The following is a 12,098-nucleotide window of genomic DNA, read 5'->3' as shown; positions in this document are numbered from 1 at the left end:
TATTTTTTCAAATACTTGTGATCCACAGTTGGTTGAATTAGTGGACGTAGAGTGCATAGGTACAGAGGGCTGACTATGTATATGTATATGTGTAAATATACGTATATGATCTGTATCTACCTCTACATTTACATCTACCGCTACATCTGCATCTATCTCTATCTCTATCTCTATCTCTATCTCTATCTCTATCTCTATCTCTATCTCTATCTCTATCTCTATCTCTATATCTGTATCTATCCAATAGGCCGCTAAAGCACAGGACCAGAAACAGAGACCAAGGAGTCATCCAGTTCTGGGGTGGAAGAAATCTTGTGATGATGAAAATGTTCTATGTCTATATGGTAACTATTAACCATATGTGGCCAGTGAGTACCCCAAACATGTGGTTAGCATGATTGAGGAGCTGTATTTCAAATTTTATATCATTTTAATGAGTTAAAATTTGAAGTTAAATAGCTACATATGGTTGTTAACTATTGAATCAGTGCAGATTTAGGCTATAAATACACTGTATAATTTTTTGTTCTTGATGTTGTTAAGACATCATTTGTGATGTTTGGTGGGGTTTTGTAGTGGTTTGAATTACCCATCTGATTCCACCAGTTCTCTCATTTCCCACTTCAAAAAGACCAGTGGTTGAGAGGCTGGTTATATCGCTTCGTGATCAAATTCGATTTTGTTCTTTGGTAGGAAACTCTACCCCAATTCTAGTTTATTCAAGTTGGAGTTTCTGTGGTCAATGTGGGTGAACTGTGGCTTTCTACTCTATTGCTGGCATTCACAAATCTGACTTGATGCTGAGGGAAGTCAAATGAGATCTGGAAAGAAGGGTATGTGCTTATCTTTCAACTCATTTGAAGACCAAAACCACAGCCATGTTAGGATCAAATGGCCAGCAAGATAGAAGACCAAACCACAGCCATGTTAGGATCAAGTGGCCAGCAAGAAAGAAGTAAACTCATGGCTCACCACAAAAACCTCAATGTTGATATCCCTTTCTTCTCTTTATAGACCATAATGACAGACTTTTCTGGGTCTTGGTTTCTTGGAAGAGGTTCCTTCAAGTGGGGAGCAGTATATTTACTGCATATCACTATTTCAGCTATTGCCCTATTACCTTTTAAAAGTAAGCTGAGTCCCACCTTTTCTATAAGTTCAACCTTTGTACAAGCATAAAGTTTGCTTTCTACTTGTTCTGGTTCCTGTATTGTGGTTTCCAGTTTTCTTGTCCCAAGTTCAAATGCTGGATATAGAGCTACAGGTGTGTGTGTGTGTGTGTGTGTGTGTGTGTGTGTGTGTGTGTGTGTCTGTTCTTTTGAATTGTGACTAAATCTACCGAAACAAATGACAAAAACTGTAGATCTGTCACAGAAAAGACACTTTATCCCTAGATGGCGCCAAGGTGTTCATTCGGTTGTTACTGACTGTGTTTCTTCATTAGAAAATTTGATCGGTCATTTAGTTTCTGTCCTTCTAGCCTCCTGAGAAACACTCTGATTGCTGGTGGCTGTATCATTTTATTTTGCACATTTCATACACATCTGCCACTATAATTACCCACAAGTTTGATAAAACCAGCTAATCTATATGCGGTGGCTAAGATGGAGTGTCAGATTGATTGGATATGTGATATGCCACAGGGCTTGGTGGAACACACTTCTGTGTATGTCTGGGTAGGTCATGGAGTCTGGGCCTTTGGGTCTGCCTGATCCCTTGACCTTTCCTCTCTGGCACTAATCCACTTCTCTGTTTCCCAGCCTTTTTGAACTTTGCTTCAACATCTCCTCTGCCATGATATCTCTGCTTTGGAGCCAGCTGACAGGGACTAAAATTATGAGCAAATTAAACATCTCCTCTTTTAAATTGTGGGTATGGGGCATTGTGTCTAAGTGGTGAGAAAGAAGACTAAACATTGTGAAGACTTCTCTGATCTTTCTGAAAAGGGTGGGAAAATGCTTTATGCACTTTGAGCGTCTGATGCTTGAACTTCCAGTTCCTGAACTATGCTTTGTTCACTGGTCTGAATGGGCAAGTGCACCTCCATGGGAGGGCTAGAGCATAGGAGTAGGAAAGAGGACACTTGGAAGTTTGGATCCAGTTCCTGCGTATTCTCCTGCCAAGAGAACCCAGGAAGATCTGACTGGCTGCCCTTCCTGATTAAATTGTGGCTGTGCATTCCTTTCTCATTGTGCTTGTCCTGTGTTTTATATTGCTACTGGGTAGAGAAGAGCTGAGTAAGGTCAGAGAATCAGGCAGGTCCTAGATTCACAGAATGACTGAGTTTCACAAAATCCTCTACCTGTGAATTTCATCTTGGCTCAAGCTCTGGTGGAAAGCTAAAAGGAGGAAATGACTGCTGAACTCAACTCTCTGGATCTCCTCCCAAGCTGTAGTTTTGCCTGTGGCCGACTCAAGGTGAAGATAGACACTTAATCTCCCCCTATTTTTTCTTTTTATCCTTCTTATCACTTCATACATTCACTCACTCATTCATTCATTCATTCATTCATTCATTCATTTATTCAGCACCAATGCTATACCTGCAGTGTTCAACGGAGATACAGATGTGAATGAAATTTATAAAGGTAGTTTTTGTCTGATTTACAAAGTATCTTGTAGCCATTTTTTTTCTCCTTCAAAGCTCTATTATAAGAGAGTTGGTGTGTGTAAATTTGGCTTCATATGAGAGTTGAAGCATTTGAAAATTGAGGTACTTGAAAGGTGGATTTGTGCTGTGAAAGTTTGGTGTATGTGACAGTGTGAGTATAAGTTGTGAGTACTGTGCATTGTGGTGAGGCCATTTTGAGTATAAGCATGAGTAGGAGTGTGTGTGTGTGTGTGTGTGTGTGTGTGTATGTTTTAAGCCCTCTCAGAAGACTGGAAGAAGCACTTCTCTTTCAGCAGTGGAGGTGTGGCTTTTCTTCCTTATAGCTCAAATCAGAAGTGTGGCAAGTCAGCGCCCGGGCTTTGGTAGTAGACTCATCCACCTGTTGCTACCATGGGTCCGGCCCCCGAGATTTGGCTTCTCCATCTGGGGCTCAGCTCCTATTCCATAATCATTTCAAGGTGAGCCGCTTCCTTTCAAGTCCTTTGATATTTTGACTTAAGCTGGTATCCCATTTGAGATGTTGACCAATTTAAGTAACAGCTGGGGCCCTTTGTTTATGATTTATTCATCTCACATTTCTGGGTGGAATTCTTTTGGGAGACAATGTTCTATGAATCACCTTTGAAATGAGAATTTATCAGCTCAGGAACTATTCTCTTTGAATTGTCAGAATGAAAACAGATTAGCTCTCTTAAGTCTTACTTCCATAGTCCTTGGTGTACTACAAAGATGGAGACCAGCTCCTACCCTGCTTCTCCCCACACATTTCTTTTTCTCCAAAGAATAGCACAGCAATTCTCATCTTCCCCTTTTATCTCTACCTAGTTACTGGTCTGTCTGTCTTGATCCTGTTACTAACTGCTTTGTGACCGAGTCTCTGAGTGTAAGAATCCTTAGTGTTTAAAGAATATCCAGGGAGTTAAAGTGAATCTCTGTATGTGAAAGTTCTTTATTGATTTGAAAATGCTATGCAACCAGACATTACTTTTCTGAAAAAAAAAAAAAGTGAGAATGGGATGTTGTCTCTCTATCAACTAACTGGTTGGCAATGACAAAATGAGATGTTATCAAAATATATGATTAATGTTTAAATTTTAAAAATTTAACAGCAAAAGACACATGACCATTAAGTCCCTTTTGAATACTCTCCTTTGCTTTTAATGCACTTGTCTCATCGTTCTTACCACTTTCTGAAGCAGTTCCGGAAGTCCTCTTTTGTGAGTGTTTTTACCTGGTATGCTAAAAATACTGTGAATGTTGCTAGTGAGATTTAACAGAAAAGCAGGAAAAAGAAGGTAGAAAAAAATTAGTGTGTTCATACACTCCTTTTCCATTGGAATAGCCGTGTGGGACTTCTGACTTCTCCAAGTCAAAATAACTGTAGTTTTGAATCAGTTCTGAATCTTGAGGCATCCAGGCAGTAACCAATGACACTCAGGAATGAAGCCTCCCAGAACTGCTTCATAAAGTGGCAAGAATGCTGGAATACATGTGTTCAAAGCAAGGTGAGTGCATTTTGAGGGAGATTAATGGCAGTGTCTCTCTTTTTTTTTTTATTTAAGAGGAAAAAGAGAAAAACACAAAACAAACCAAAGCGGCGTAAGGGTACACGCAATACAGAACTACAAAAACAAAACAAAACAAAACAAAAAAACATAACAGTAAGAAATCACCTGCTAGTAGATTACACACTATCTTCTTGAAAATAGTTCTTCAAATCACAGTATCAAAGAACACAAGGTGGACATTCAAACAGGGAGACTGCAAACAGCTGTGTTCAATGTTCCAAAAACATTGATATAGTCAGCTATTTAACACCCCCAAACACACTTGCTGTTATATCCGTTAGAGCTCTTTTTTTTTCCTCCCTCTCTTTTTTACAACAAAATTTACACATCTTGGATTTTATTACTCCTTAGTGCTTATTACTTTCTTTGGGGGGGGGGGAAGAATACAGTCAAATATGGCAAAACAAAGCTGTCAGTCAATACCAAGGATAGACATAGCACATGGTGTAGAACAGAGTACAAGTTTATCAACAATGGTTATCAACGTTGTCCCTTGTTTCCTTAAAAAGAATTGTCTATCTCATTAGATATTATAAAGTTGGACAAAACAGTAGAGAACAAGACCAATAAAACTTAGGCATTGTAAACATTACAGGACTTCCAAAGAAGACAATAGTCAAACCAGAATGGGTATCTTAGTGAATCTTATTGTCTTCAAAGTAGTTGCCTATGTCTTCAAACTTGATACTATCATATAGAATGGAACAGAGTCTAATCAGTCAAAACAAGATCGTGGGGAGTACTACAGGACTTCAAAACAAGTTAATAGGAAATCAAAAAGAGTTACTATTTATATATCCTAATTTTTTTGAATTTTTTCTTTAATTAAGACAAACATAAGAAATGACTAAATAATTTTTTTTGAAACAATAAGGGGGAGATTGAGATAAAACAGGACATAACAATATAACAATAGAGGTCACAGCATGACTGTTTCAACAACCCAGTACTTCACCACCTTATAACCTGACTTAATAGTAGTTACCATAGTGTCTTTTTCCTTGAAATATTTGGATAAAACTTCATATACTCTAGCTTCAAATATTTTCATATCAAGAAGCCCAGAATAAAGCCTTTCTAATTAATGAGTGAAAACTTTGGCAGTGTCTCTTTTACTGTAATAAATTAAAAAAATTTTTTTCAAATATTCACCTTTTCAATTGCACTGCATAGACACTCTTGATCCTATTGGCATACTTAAATTAATAATGAAGATTATTTCTCCTCTTTTCTACTTTCTTTTCTGCCCAGGAGGTAAAGAAAATTGGTTTTCATTTTTTTCTTTTTCCTGGTAGATGGCCCTCCTCGTTGAGTGAGGCCCCTCCAGGCTGTTCTCCCATTAGTGTCTGCTTTTTGTTTTTACAACTTCAACCTAAGTGATATTCTCAGTATGAAGGTGTTGGAAAACGACAGTCTTTGTGTTGTGACCCACAGAGACCGATGTGAACTGGAAAGCCATTCTTTTGCAGTTGCTTCTCTCCTGGGGAAGGAAACGGGCTAGAAAAACGCGGAACCACATGGTGCAGGGTGGGTGAAGGCCAACAAGGGGCCGGCGGGGTCAGCGGGTGCGCACATTTTCCCGGCATCCTCTACGGTTTTGGCCAGACTTCACCTTCAGTAGCAACTCTGCCAAACTGCGTGGGCTGCGTTCCGAGGCTCCCAGAAAAGTTAGTATCCACTCAGTGGTTTGTTTGAAAGTTTGAATTTGGTTGTGTGACTCAAGCCACTAGTTAGTGCCTGACTTTTGCCAGTGGCAGCTTTGTTGAGGGGAATTTTGAGGGGCGAGAAATTCTGTCCACATTGTGACACCGAGAGCTGTTCTGTCGATTTTACTGTGCTTTGTGCAGTTTCACAGGGGATTTGGCAGCTTGGTGGTCTGTGCCTTTGAGTAATATAAAGCTGCGATGGATGTGGCTAAATAATATCCTACGTGTGTGGTTCCTCGCCTGGGAACCTGGATGTGTGCGCACTGTATTTTACTGCAGTCAGAGGCCTCGAGGGGACAACTAGCTCCTCGATGTAGTGTTTCTCTCGGACCTTTAGTTTTGAAAATTACTACCATTTGACAGCCTTTTGGCAGTCTCTGTATGGAGGCAACTGGCAGGGATAAATTGTGTGAAAATTGTCACCGTACTTGGCATTTGAGGACACTGTCTCAAAAGAGGAGCTGTTGTACAAATAATCTGTTTTGTCAAGAACTTGTAGGAAATAAAGATGAACTTGTAGACGTTATTAGGTTGAAAGTCAGGCTCTAGGGAAACATCAGTGAGATTAGGAAGTCAAATACACTGTAGGAATGAAACAATTGAAATGGAAGTTTCCATTATTTTGGTGAAATCCAAGAAGTTGATATAGTTGGTATCAGAAATCAGTCTGTTTAGTTTTTTTTAACCTTTTGTTTTGAAATACTCACTGATTCACAGAAAGCTGCAAAAGTTATACAGAGATTATTACCTTCACCTCTACAATGTCTTGTGTTAACTGTGATACAATAGCAAAACCAGAAAGTGAGGCAAAGTGCTTTTTAAGAAAGCTATGTGACTCATTCAGAGAATTAAATAATATTCCTATTTATAAATAGCATCAACTTTTTTCTAAGACCCTACTATGTGTCCATAGCCATTTGTCATTTAGTAAGGACATTTGGCATTTAATAATAGATACATTCTGCAAACCGCAGTCCTAGGTGATTTTATCATTGTATGAACATCATAGAGTGTATTTACACAAACCTAGATAGTGTTATCTATTACATGCTTAGTATAATTGTTGTATAGCCTGTTGCTTTTAAGCTACAAACCTGGTAACCATGTTCAGTAAAAATATGTGCTAGGAGAAAATTTTAATCTCTATTATAAATCTTATGAGGTCACCAAAGCATGTGCTGTCATTTACCAAAATAATTGATTGCAGCTTCCATGTATAGGACATTGGAAATATAAACAACTCAGCTCAGGTTTCTCCCTTCAGAGGGTTACAGAATAATTAATTAATTAATTTAATTGACATTCAGTAGCAATACAGATTATTCATTATTTACAATCGTGATAATTGCTACAAAATGAAAATAAATGCACTCAAAAGAGAAAACTGATTTCATGAAGAGACCTTAAAATTCTCCAGCTATATAGAAGTTTTATTTTAAGATTTTCCAGAGTCTATAGTAGCTGCAACTATAAAGTTTACTACTACTATAAAACTTATAATTGTGCCCTATCATTTGTCTGCAGAAGCCAAGTATGTCCTAGAATTAATGGACATTGATGATTATGCCCACAAATGGCAACTTATGAGGACGTTACTAACATGTACCAATAATTTAGCTGCAGAAAGAGAATTGGAATTCAGAAATCTGCATCTTAATTTCACCAGCAATTAGAAGTGATAAACCTAGAATAGAGGCCTAACAAAGGGAGAGGTTCTTAAAAGCTGTGTTCAACAAGACCCTAAAACGTCTTTTTGATTGTAAAACTTCCTGCCTTTGGTTTGAGCGGGCAGCTTTGGCAAGCTGCACAGAATTCAAATGCATGAGACTTGTTCCTGTGGCTCAGTGATATGATCTAATTTGGAATCCTTATGGTTTAAGTGAAGAGTCGAACAATTAGATTTATGTTCTCTGTTGAGCATAAGACATGGTATCCAGGCAACTCAAGCTGAATGCACACAAGATAGTGACCCTACCCACCTACTTGGTAAACTCCACACAGGTGGTGGAAATAATACTTGGATAAATATCCCTGGTCACTTAGGACATTTTCTTTATATCAACATTTGCTGTAGGAGGTTCTCACATCTCCTGGCTTTTGCCAAGCAAACAATGTGTTTCAGACAGGATGTGGGAAACAAAGGCTTGCCTGAAGTTGCTGGGGAGTAGTTGGCCTTCTCAGTGATGTGCACAGCCAGGTTATCATACTGATCGTCAGCTCCAATTTTGGTAAGATACAGTCACGAATTAGAATACCTGTCCAAGAAATACATAATACTTGGAAGTGCTGATTTGGTATTTACTCAAGTGGAGCATCTTTTGTAATTTTTCGTTACTCACTTGATGTTCTACGTCACTGGTCACTGTACCTTTCAGTATAGCTTTACTTCCAGTGCTGCTCTTGACCACCTGCATGTTCCAGTAATTGACCTTGTCATGAATGTAAATAAAACAGGAGAAAGTCTCACAAAACCCAGATTATATCCTGGCTTTCTTTTCTGTAGGGGAAATAAATCTGAGGATTAATTGATAACTCTCTTGATGTTAGTTTCTTGGTTGACTTTTACTTTTATTAGAAATTTAAATTACAACTTTAAATAATTTTTCTTCAGAGTTAGTTTGGGAGACTTTTTGGTAGTGTTGGAGATTGAACTCACGGCCTCTCACTGAACTGAACTATAACCCCAGCCTGTTACATTTTAAAATTTTTGAGCCAGAGCGTCACTAAGCTGCTCAGTGCCAGTCCTTGAACTTGTGATCCTCCTGTGTCTGCTCCTGAGTAGCTGGGATTACAAGAGGGAAGTAGTGTATATGGTTGAAAAATTATTATTTTTAATGAACTCTGGTGGCCAGAAGGAAGTCCTTCTGACACGGAAGTCACATGTACCAATTCTAAAAGACTGGACTAACGCTTGGAGGAAGGGTCCAAGTCACCCCCCAGGCCTTGCATTGTGTCCTGCAACGCATCTAGCTCCAAGGGCACACTGGCTGTACTTGCTGCTGGAATCTTGCATCTGGATGGTGGAGGTATTAGGGTCCCTTAGAAAGTATAGACCTGATTTTGCATACTGGCTCTGCCACTTCTCTGAGTCCTTGGGCAAGCAGTGGTCTGAACCTTAGTCTCATCTGAGAAATGGGAATGAGATTTACCACAGAGTTGGAAAAATTATTAGGATACTATTTAGAATTTTGTGTGGGACCTGAGATGTGTTTCCTTGTGCATTGCCTGTATCCCTAGTTAGAATGTAAGTATCATAAAGATAAGGATTTGTTTCACTGTTGTGACCCCAATACCAGGCAGATAGAAGGTGCTCCATAAGTTTCACCAGATTAATGAATAAAAAGTGTTTTATATGCTTTTTTGTAGTACTACAAAATGGAGGAGAACAGTTTAAATATTTAAGGAATGAAGACAAGACAATTATAAGATGAAATTATTGGAGAAAGGTGTATATCAACATGAATTGTCTATAGTTTTGGGCATCAATTCCACATTAAAGTAAATTTAACACTTTAGCTAAAAAGTCATAATTCTTCTCTTTAGTTAATGCTTTTAATGATTCCTGATAGTGACATATTTATCTCTGATCTTTGATTAACACGTATATGCATTTAATGTAATTATGTGGTTTTTTTTGATTCCCTACTGAATATGGCAGACTTTTACATTCTTATATTGTTTTCTTTTTCCTTTCTTATTTCTTGCTGTTTTTCTCTGCCTGTAAGTTAAAATACTACAATACTTTAAGTATTTCTGAGACTCAGTAATATAGGAGAATGTTAGTTTATCAGGGAATATTTTGAATAAAGTCAAAGTACTGTATTTCTTTAAGAGTTACACAGAATTTAAATTCCCTTGGCAATTAATAAGTACATTGTCTCCAAATTGCCAAAAGCTAGCTTCAACTAGGAATTAATTTGGAGGACCACTATGTGCCTACTAAAAATGAGATGGGCCCTGATATTTTGTCACATTTTGGGACAGTTCGTTTACCTACCACCAGATGGCAAAGGTACTCCATCAAAGTTCCCAGTAGCTTTTGTTAAAACGGGTTTGTCACTTTTCTTTTGTGAACTGGGTGGTTCACATTTTTCTGGATGCAGAAAAGAGAGTAACTCATGGGGGCTCATGTTTTAAAATTTTTACATAGGAATTGCAGAAAAGAGAGTAACTCATGGGGGCTCATGTTTTAAAATTTTTACATAGGAATTGAAGTACATGTTACAGATCCTGGGTCTATTTGTACACATAAAATATCCAAAGAGTTATTACATTTTTTGTTATTTTAACCCTTAAGAGAATAGTGTTGACAGGCAAATTTGATCCCCTTCCCCTTTAAGGTGAACTTCAATTTCCCACTTTCTAACTTCAGTCTCCTCTCTTTCCAAGTCATCCCACCCCAACTTTTCTTTGTGAAATGATTAAGTAGGGTAATGATTAAGAATAAGAGAGTTGGAAACCAACATCTTGTGTGTAAGTCCAAACTACTCTATTTAAGTGAGCCATATAACCTCCCCATGCTTTAGGTTTCCAGGAAGGCAGAGTACTAGCGTCATAGAATGGTTGGGGATATGGGATAAGGCAGGGTCGGTGATGTTCCTGCCTGGCACTCATGGGTACTCACATCAGGGTGTTTACTGTTAGCTTCAATACATTGTTATTCACCATATATTATCCTTGGGTAAGCAAATGAATACAATATTTTATATCCCTCTCTGAGACATTAAAATTTCAAACTAAAGTATAACTTAGTTATGGCACCTTTGCTTGTTCTTCCCCACTCCCATCCTCATCCTTTGGATAGGTTTAAATGGTAATTTGCATTGGTGACGTATGTGTGTGGGGGTGATGTTGCTTCCCCAAAGAACATTTGGTAATGTTTGGAGACATTTTTAGTTGCCACATGGGGCATGAGGTACATGTTACTGGTACCTACTATGAGGGGCTAGGAATGCTGTTAAATATCCTGTAATACACAAGACAGCCTCCCCACAGCCCAGAATTACCTACTTCCAAATGTCAATAGTACTGAGATTGAGAAACACTAGGGTAAACACCACTTAAAAGGGGGCAGATTCCTTGTCTTTTGTGTAGTCAATTTAACTTGATTAAATTCCAAACATACACTAACCAGGACTTATTCTAGGATCTGAGATCTAAGAATTAAAAGACATAAATGTGCTACTAAGCTATGCCTACTATACTCTTAATCATTTTAGACTGTGTTACTGGTTTACATATTTACTATAATCATCATTAATCATAATTTTAGTGTGTTCATTCTACTTATAGAAAAGAAAGCTAACTGTGAGCAGCCTCAGTGTGTCCATTGGGAGGGCTGAAGGAGGTGCTGTCATCGTGGGAGATGGAACTCCACATGCACTTTCACAGTGGGACAGGTGTGGTGGGGAAAGAGTGATTTTGACAGTCCTCATCCTGTGTGTGCCTCCATTAATGTGTGCATTTGTGTTTTAGTTAAAAAAAGTTATTACTTGAAGGTAGTAAAATACAACAGAATAAGACAGAACAAAGCCTTTAGGCAGTGTAGTGAAATTGGTACAGAACTTTACAGCAGGTTACCGGGATAACAGTTACTACAATATATAACATCTTCACAATAGTTGCTCTTTCAATCAGGTATAGCAAAATAAAAAGAAATACAGAGCATTATAGAACTTGTTAAAACATAATATTGAATAGAGCAATATTATTAATCAGAATAAAGCAAAACAGTGGTAAAAATATTTGCCTTCAAAAAGATGATAGAAGGAAATCCCCCTTATTTGCTATATTGCATATAGCCAACCTCCCAAGGGATGCTCAGATCTCTGGCTCCCATTTGCTAAAAGGGGAGTGGGAGGATGTGGGATGTTTGATTTTTAGCTCATGTGCCGGTAGGCTCTCTACCACTTAGCAGGGAGGCGAACTGGTTGCTTGGTTTCCCAGAGGCCTAGGTTCCAACATGGTAGGATCTCAGGAGTCGCTAATGATTCTCTCCCTGGGGAGGCTGCAGCTTGCAGAGCCACAGCCGCTTACCAGGGAGGCGAGCTGGTTATTTTTGTTGTGTCTTAGTTTTCAGCAGCAAAAGTTAGCAACCAAAGTTAAAAGAAAAACTTTTTTCTTTTTTATTAGTCCATGTTTTCAGTGTATATTACTTATATTCTGTGTAGGGAGTTTGGCCATGTACATAACACGTCTTAATTCCGTTTTTCA

At 38.3% G+C, this 12,098-nt stretch overlaps 1 long non-coding RNA gene across 2 annotated transcripts in view; it reads left to right on the top strand.

Moving 5' to 3' along the window:
- Nucleotides 1-4,378: 4,378 nt before the first annotated feature.
- The window catches only part of LOC106025329 (uncharacterized), a 172,987-nt gene continuing 165,267 nt past the window's right edge, over nucleotides 4,379-12,098 (top strand). The window contains exon 1 of one of the 2 annotated variants that reach the window (XR_010039268.1): nucleotides 4,379-5,846. This is a non-coding gene — a long non-coding RNA (uncharacterized LOC106025329). The remainder of the gene's footprint in view (nucleotides 5,847-12,098) is intronic. The other variant, XR_010039269.1, reaches the window with a different exon arrangement.

This window comes from Cavia porcellus, unplaced genomic scaffold, assembly GCF_034190915.1.
Source record: "Cavia porcellus strain 051 isolate PalLab524CR breed Dunkin Hartley unplaced genomic scaffold, mCavPor4.1 scaffold_15, whole genome shotgun sequence".
Lineage (NCBI taxonomy): Eukaryota > Metazoa > Chordata > Mammalia > Rodentia > Caviidae > Cavia > Cavia porcellus.
The sequence above is the reverse complement of the archived record's forward strand: the minus strand, read 5'-3'. Positions and strand labels throughout refer to the sequence as shown.